General features: G+C 39.5%; 1 pseudogene; it reads right to left on the bottom strand.

Moving 5' to 3' along the window:
- Positions 1-348: 348 nt before the first annotated feature.
- LOC138150612 (leucine carboxyl methyltransferase 1 pseudogene) lies at positions 349-1,534 on the bottom strand (annotated as a pseudogene).
- Positions 1,535-8,933: the final 7,399 nt, after the last annotated feature.

Raw genomic sequence — 8,933 nt, forward strand, 5'->3', positions numbered from 1 at the left:
GCTCCCCTCTGTGTGTTGTATTCCTCCATTTGAATGGAAACTTCCTGAGGTCCAGGACTTGTTTTGCCTTTCTTGGTTTATGTAGCTAGCACTTTAGTGGCCATTAGGCAGTGCTTAAATATATAGCTTTTCAATCCTTCTTCCCCCATTAGAATGTAAGCTCCTTGAGGGCAGGGACCATTTTTTTTGGCTCACCACCTTACAGTGACCTGAAGCAAGTGCTCATTAAATGATTTTCCATTCATTCTTCAATCCAACTTGACTCAATTACTATTAGGCATGTCCCTGGGCAAATCATTTACTGTCTCAGTCTTCCTTTCCTCATCTTTTTTTAAAGGCAATAGAGTTTCATTAATACAATAAATCACCAGGAAACATTCCCAGCAACATTGGTTACTACAGTTTTTTGGGAGTGTGGGTGACACTGAAGAGAGTGAGGTGTGTACATGCACTGATCTTTCATTGCAGAAAGCGCTAAAGCATTTCTTCCATGGAAGGAATAGTAGCTTTGGCTTCTGGTTCAACAACTTCCCTGAAGAAATGATTAGTAGGTGATATCCTTGAGACCTAGGTCATTTCCACCCTTTTTGGCCCAACAAAGACAGTAATGCTGCATAAGTTGTTCAAGAAGTTCCATTTCATCAAGGAATCCAAGTGATTCTATTCTCCTCACTTCAGCTTGGGGTAGATTGCTATATAATTCCATCATGTCAACAGCAGAAGCTTTCTCCCATCCAATTGACAGCAGATGTTGTTTCTGAGAGTCTAAAGATTTGCAGGTTTCAACTCCAACCAGGTCACACTATTCTCTTCGAAGGTTCTCAACCATGATCTGCCCAAACTTATCATCCATATTAACTTGTTCATAGTTTATGAACATCGCTGTTTCAAAGGTGTTGGCTGCCTATTTTATAAGACTTGCAGATTGCTCTGGTGTCATGTAAACCAGTACACATTCTGCTATCAGCAAAGTTGGAAATTGTGCATTCATGTTACATTTCTTTAGTTTCTCTTCCAAGCTGTGTAAGTCTCTGAGATCTGCTCCCACAATGGCAAATCTATTTGAATCCAAGACATGTCCATCGAGTAGAAAAGATCCTTCTGAATGTAATTTCTGGATTGGTTTTGATAGAGAAGATTTGGCTTTGATATTACATAGTTTTCTTGTGAGTGTCATTGGAAAGTCAACTTCAAAATATTTTCTTGGTAGAAGATTTTCATCCTTTAATTTCCAGAATGTAGTATCCATTCCAGCACAAAGATTTATAACTTGACAATTGCATTCTGTCTTCTTTAGGAAAGCCTTTAGCAGCTGACTGACACCATGAACCCGAGCAAAGTACCCTCTGTTAATTTCAGGAGCCTTCCTTTCTTTTGACATCCTCACAAAATGTTGAATATAAGGGTCATGCCAGTAGCTAATACTTACAGCAAACCTCTTGCACACGAAGGCATCATCACAAGTACTGCGAACGCCCTTGTCCCCCGTGTCGCTGTCCGCTTTTGGAGACAGGGGGCTCCCGGAGGCTACAGGAGGCCACGTTATATCATTGAATGACCATCTCCTTGCCTGGAAGAATATGTTCAGTTTCTCTGAATAGGTGATCGTTGGTTGTAACCTGAGTTCTTTTGCTTTGTGAAAAATCATGTTCCAGTTCCTCTGATCTTTCAGTGTAGAAGCTGCCAGATCCTGTGTGATCCTCACAGTGGTTCCACGATATTTGATTTGTTTCTTTCTGGCTACTTGTAGTATTTTCTCCTTTACCTGATAGTTCTGGAATTTGGCCACAACATTTCATGGACTTTTCAATTTGGCATCTCTTTCATGAGGTGTCTGGTGAATTCTCTCGATTTCTATTTTACCCTCTGCTTCTAGGATCTCAGGACTGTTTTCCTTGATGAGCTCTTGGAAGATGTTGTCCAGGCTGATTTTTTCATCATGATTTTCTGGTAGACCAATAATTTTCAGATTATCTCTCCTGGATCTATTTTCCAGGTCAGTTATTTTTTCCACTGAGATATTTTGCCTCTTTTTCTAATTTTCATTCTTGATGTTTTGTTTGACTGATTCTTGGTTCCTCATAGAGTTATTCACTTCAATTTGGTTGATTCTAATTTTTAGCGAAATATTTTCTTTAGATAATCTTTGAAGCTCCTTTTCCATGTGTTCAGATTTCATTTTAGTTCACACATTTTTCTTTTTAAGGAGCTATTTTCTTCATTGTAATGTTTTTCTAATTTCGCAATTTTGATTTTAAAAGAATTATTGATTTTATCTTCTACCTCTCTAATTTGGTTTTCAAAGTTCTTTTTGAGCTCATCTAAGAAAGCTTTCTGTGCCTTATTCCAGTTCATATTCCCTGTTGAGGCTTCAACTGTGGGTGTGGAGTCAATACTGTCTCCTTCTGAATTTGGTTCTTCCCTCTCACAATAATATGATTCTAGAGTCTTTGTCTTAGCAATCAATTTTTTACCCATTTTGAGTCAGGGCCTTAGCTACGCTCTTCCTCTGGGGTTCCCAAGCCTTTACTGTTTAAAGTTTTGCTCTGGGGCAATAATTATTGTGTTTTCAGGGTCAGAGGGTGGGGATTGGATCAGTTGGAGTTCACTCTGCCATCCTGGTCCCTGGAAGTTCAGATAGGGGCTTTTTAAATTTCCAGGGTGTGTGTTGGTAGTCCCAGGAGTAGTTCCTGCCACTGCCAGGGGCCCTGCATTTTACTCTTACCCAGCTCCATCCAATCCCAGCCCTGCAGTGATAGGCCTGGCAATGGCCCTTGTGACTGGTGGATCAACTTGCCACCACGTTGATCAGGCCTCATCTGGGCCTCTGCGCTGCCCCGAATTGTCTTCTAGGCCTTTTCCCCAATTCTTTGTTATCACAAAAAAAGTGCACATGGGGACTTTTTTTCTTATTAATGGCCCCTTAGCATATATGCCTAGTAGAAGAATCTCTGGGTCAAAGGTTATGAACAATTTAATCACTTTATTTGCTTTCCAAAATGGTTCACCTGGCTTACATCTCCATCAACAATGTATTTCTGTTATCTTCCCATAACCCTTCCAACGTTAACTATTCCCACATTTTGTCATATTTGACAATTTCTAGGATATGAAGTGAAACTTCAAGGCTTTTTTAAAATTTGAATTACTTTTATCATTGTTGTTAATTTGAAATGTTCCTTCATATGGTCATTAAAAGTCCACAACTCTTCTTTTGAAAACTATATTGAGAGCTGCTCATTTCCTTTGACCACATAATTAATGGAGAATGCCTTTTGTTAATTGTTTGGGTATTGTGGATACCAAAACCGTATGAGAGAAATTTGACACTTTCTTTTTTCCATTTCAACACTTTCCTTATTAGCCTAAGTGCATTAATTTTGTTTGTGCAGATTTTTTTTGTTTTCAAGTAATCAAAGCTATCCACTTTGTCTTTTGTAATTGCTACTATATCTTGTTTTCTTAAGAATAGATTTTCTAATGAATTGCTTGGGCAGTAGAAAGCTCCTGATCCCTGTACTTTTGACAGTAGTACCTAGTGGCTGCTAGAGTTGTGGCGAGGGAATTTTTACATTCTTCAGAGGATTGGACTAGATGACCTTGAAAGTCCTCTCAAACACAAAATTCTATGATCTTCCAACCTAAGATTCTTAACCCAGAGTCTTTGGTGTGTTTTTTGTTTTTTTAATTTGATAACTATATTTGAATACAATTGGTTTCCTTTGCCAAAAAAGAATAGATGTTCTACTCATAGCTGTGAAAGTATATGATCAGTTTGTCTTCTAATTTTTTTAATTCTATGATCGTTAATATTAAAATCTTTTTCAAGAGGTGATCAGTGAATTCTTTCAATTTCTATTTTGCCCTCTGGTTCTAGAATATCAGGGCAATATTGCTTGATAATTTCTTGAAAGAGGGTGTCTAGGCTGTCTTTTAGATCATGGCTTTCAGGTAGTCCAATAATTTTTACATGATCTCTCCTGGATACTATTTTCCAGGTCAGTGGTTTTTCCAATGAGATATTTCACATTGTCTTCTATTTTTTTATTTGTTTGGATCTGTTTTATAGTATCTTTATTTCTCATGAAGTCATTAGCTTCCATTTGTTCCAATATAATTTTGAAGGAATTATTCTCTTCACTGAGTTTTTGAAATTCCTTTTCCATCTGGCCAATTGGACTTTTTAAGGCACTCTTCTCCTCATTGGCTTTTTAGGTCTCTTTTGCCATTTGAGTTAGTCTACTTTTTAAGGTGTTATTTCCTTCAGTATTTTTGGGGGGTCTCTTTTAGCAGGCTGTTGAATCGCTTTTCATGATTTACTTGCATCATTCTCATTTCTCTTCCCAGTTTTTCCTCCACTTCTCTTACTTGATTTTCAAAATCCTTCTTGAGCTCCTCCATGGCCTGTGACAAATTTCATACTTTTCTTGGAAGCTTTTGATGCAGGAGTTCTGACTTTGTTCCCCTCCCCCAGTTCCATGCCTTGATCCTTTTTGTCCCCAAAAAAGGATTGTATGGTCTGATTGTACTTTCTCTGCTTGCTCATCTTGCCAATTACTTGACTTTTGAGCTCTTTGCCATGGTAGAACTCTGCTTCCAGAGTGGAGATAGCTGTGTCCCAAATCTCTGGGGTTTTTTTCAGCTGCCTGAACTTTTAGTTGGGCACCCTCTCTGCATCCCCCACAAGCTCTGGCACACTGGCCACACACCCCAAGACCACCAGCTAAGACCATGATCCAGATCCAAGCAGGTCAAAGCAAGAGCAATTACCCTCTGAATGGTTGCTTGGTCCCCTACAATCTGCATGCCAGGAGCTCTGGAAGCATTCATGCCACACCTCCACCACTTCTGGCCCTGGGAACAGGGGCCAGACTGTGCTCTTCCTTCATCCTTCCAACAGAGTTCCCCACTGACCTTTTATTTTCTCTTTGCCATTTATGGGTTGAGAAGTCTGGAAACTGCCACAGCTGCTGGTGATTCACTCTCCTGAAGTCTGCTCTGGCCAGTTTGGGCTGCTGGTTGGGGCTGTCCCGGGGCTGGAACCCCAGCTCACGCGGGACTGTGTTTGGCTGCCATCTTGGTGTAATAGACCTTTAGATCCAAAGGATGCAAGATTGTCAACTTTGTAGTAGATAAATGTAGGACCTTTTGCAGAACAATTCTTTTTTTAAACTATATGTAAAGACAATTTTTGACATCCATTAAAAAATGTTAAGTTTCAAATTTTTCTCCTAGCCCTACCCTCTTCTTCCCTCTGGATAAAATGGTAAGCAATTTAATATAAGTTTTATATGTGCAATCATGTAAAGCATATTTCTATATTAGTCATGTTGTGAATGAAGAAACAGACCAAAATGAAAAAAACACTAAAAAAGTAAATTGAAAATTATATGCTTTGATCTGCATTCAGACTCTATCAGTTGTTTCTCTGAATGTGGATACCATTTTCTATCATGAATCCTTTATAATTATCTTGGATCATTGTATTGTTGAGAAGAGCTGGGTCATTCATAGTTTATCATCATACAATATTGCTGCTACTGTGTACAATGTTCTCCTGGTTCTGCTCATTTCACTTTGTATCAGTTCATATAAATCTTTCCAGGTTTTTCGGAAAACCTCCTTGCAGGGCAATTCTTGCTAAAGAGTGGGTTGGGCTTCCCAAGCAATTAAGCAGGAGACAGTTGGTGCTTTAGGCGAAGCAAGAAACATAGAGCAAAGCAAACATTTGAAAATTTATGCAGATTAAAACCCATGTATTTGGGGTAGCTGAGTCATTAGATGAGCCATTTTGAAACTCCCCTCCCCCTACTACCCTAGTTGGAAAGAGGACACTCCAGAGTAGTACCCATTGATTGGGAGAATGGATGAACAAAACGGTTGGAAATGATTATATTGAAATAAGGAGCAACAGATATGGGAAATTCTGGAAAAACCAGGAAGACTTGTATGAACTGGTTCAGAGTGAGGTCATCAGGACCTGAAGAACAGTAACCACGGTGATTAAAATAATGAAAAGGAAGACAATACCAAAATACAACTGAACTGAGTAATTGTAATGATTAACCTTAGTCTTGGAGAAGAAAGAAGGAGGATACCATGGGTGCAGAATGTTGTACAGGTAATCCCTGTGTTGTTTGGTTTTGCTTATTTTGTTTGTTTGTTTGTTTTGTTTTTTGTTATAAGGGAGGGTTTGGAATAGAAATGGGGAATATATCCTGAAATGAATATGCTATAAAAGTAAAGGAATCAAGAAAACAATTTTTTAAGTTTAAGAAAGTTTTATTGATTTTACATCATTTTCCTTTTATGTTTTTATAGTCATCTTCAATTATACCCTTTCTCTTCTCCCCTCTCCCCATGTCAACAAACTTTCCCCTTTTTTTCCTTTTATTTTTCAATGAGTGAAATTCCACTTTTTATCCAAACTTCCTGACTGAAAACAAACAAAACTCTTATAAAATAATGAATAATATCATAGAAATAATAAAATAATGTCTAATTAAGCAAAGCAAATTCCAACTTTTAAAGGAGTCCTACAAATAAAATATTACAAAGGACAGATGCAAAAATGGGGCAGGTCAAATTGGCTTAGTATATGGCAAAGATTTCACTTCGGCTTGGGGGAGAGGAAGGGCAAGACCTTGGAACCACAGCAAGAGGAGGACAGAATCATAAGAAACAGATTAGTGGTTATAGATTGTCTCTAGTAGTAACTTTGACTCCATTCCAGGTAACCAACCCCCTTCCTAAAAGTTTTCTTTTTCTTCCTAGAGGCAGCTAGATACAGCGAATAGATCATTAGGCTTGGAGTCAGGAAGACCTGAGTTCAAATCTGCTTGGAGACTCTTCCTAGCTGTGTGTTTCTAGGCAACTATAAACTATTTCCTCAACTATAAAATGGAGAAAATCATAACACCTACACTTCAGGGTAGTTGTATCAAATTAAATACTATTTGTAAAGTGTTTAACACAGTGCCCGGTGCATAGTAGGTACTTAAAAATACTTGTTTCCTTCCTTCCTCCTGTGCCATTTGTCCCTTGATGTGATAACAATGATGTTGAGCCTCACAGAAACCCTGTTGAGTTGCTGCTTCATTATCCCCATGTTACAGATGACAAAACTGAGGGCCAATACCTCTCTCCTGTTGGTAGAAACTGAATGTATGGAATAAGGCATATGAGGGAGGATGAGTCATTGGGAAGAAACAGAAATATTTTAAAAACCTTTTGTAAAAGAAAGAAAGGAAAACAAAGAAAGGCAAGAAGGAAGGAAGGCTCAAAGAGGTTAAGTGACTTGCCTTTGGTCACATAGCTAGGAAATGTTAGAGGCAAAATTCCAAGCCAAGTCTTGCTAACTCCAAGTCTGATAGATATTCTGCCTTGCTGTTTTTCTACTTTCTGTGCACAGTGTTCCCATTTACCCTCGTTATATTGGGCTCCCTTTGCCTTATTGTGTCTCTCCTTCCCCAATCATCTCCTGTAGTATCTCTTCTCTGTTTGGGTCATGTGTTCCTCCAGTTGCCGGGGAGAAGGAAGGAGTAAAAAAAAAATCTCTATCCTTTGGGGTTTATAGGAAAGCTTCAGAAATTCCTAGAGCAGCAGTGGGAAACCTGTGGTCTTGAGGCCACACATGGCGTTCTAGGTCCTTGGGTGCAGCCTTTTGACTGAGTCCAAGTTTTACAGAACAAATCCTTTTATGAAGGGGATTTGTTCTGTGAAGTTTGGATTCAAAGAGCTGCCCTTGAGGGCCTAGAGGGCCACATGTGGCCTCGAGGCTGCAGCTTCCCCACCTCTGTCCTAGAGTCTCTGTGCACTTTGACTCAGTCCTCGGTCATCAGTGTCAAGCAGCAGTTTTAGGAAGCTGATCTGAGGATTGCCCATCACTTTTTGTCTCTTGTCTAAAATCTGCTGCCCCATCGCTGGTGTTTGTGATGTGAGATCACAGAAGGTTTATGGAGAGGCAGAGCTTGGAATGGGCAGTAGGAATCTAATCCCACCTTCTGTTTAAAAATGGGAAACTGAGGCTCAGAAAGAAGGGACTAACCTAAGATCACACAAATAGTGAGGACCAACTGAGCTGGGACTGCATTCTGGTCCTCTGAGCCTAAATCCAGTGGCATTTTTTTTTGTTTTTGCCACTGTACTGTCTGGGGCATATGCTTGGTTTGCAAACCACAATCTTGGCTTGTTTTCCCGACCCACATGTGCACTAGCAGGTCATGTGTTCCTCACCACCCCAACTGATCCCTGATCTGAATTCCAAATTCACCCAACAATTCGACAACCATGCTCAGTTGGAGATGGCAGAAAGCAGAATCAGGTGAGACCTGAGCACATGGACGACTCCCTGATGAGACTAAGCACTTGGACTCGATTGCTTCCAGTTTTTAAGAAAACAGGCAAACCTTATTCAATGGACCTGCAATCCATAAGGATCTCACAATAAGGCAAGTAATCTAAGTCTGTTCAAAAAGGGAAACAAAATTGAGCATTTATGAAATAGTCATAAGTATTTTTGGGATACAAAACCCATGTTTTTCAAATTGACTGCAATATTTATACTGGGTACAGTAAGCCAACAAATAACAGTGCATGAGCATTCAAATAAGCAGAAGTTATCACAAAACAACTAGTTTGATTTGGAAGGAAAACACTGGAAAAACTAAGCAACTATAGTCTAAAATAAAAGAGAAGAGAATTAAGTGCTGATTTTTTTCTGGTGGGGCTTGAAAACTAGGGTATCCTATATGGAAAGTCTCTCTGTTGGATGTTTGCAAATTCGAGGGGTGCAATGTTTGTTGGAGACAAGGCCCCACACATAGTGAAGAGGCTCCTGGCCCAATCTACTCAGGGACCAATGTGTATAAAGTAGGGTGTGCTCCTGGTTTGTAGCTAGGTGGCCCTGCAGTGGATAGAGCTCTGAGTCTGGA

This window comes from Petaurus breviceps, unplaced genomic scaffold (assembly GCF_028583685.1).
Source record: "Petaurus breviceps papuanus isolate PSGF00001 unplaced genomic scaffold, PetGlider_PUasm1.0 90881, whole genome shotgun sequence".
Taxonomy (NCBI): Eukaryota; Metazoa; Chordata; class Mammalia; order Diprotodontia; family Petauridae; genus Petaurus; species Petaurus breviceps.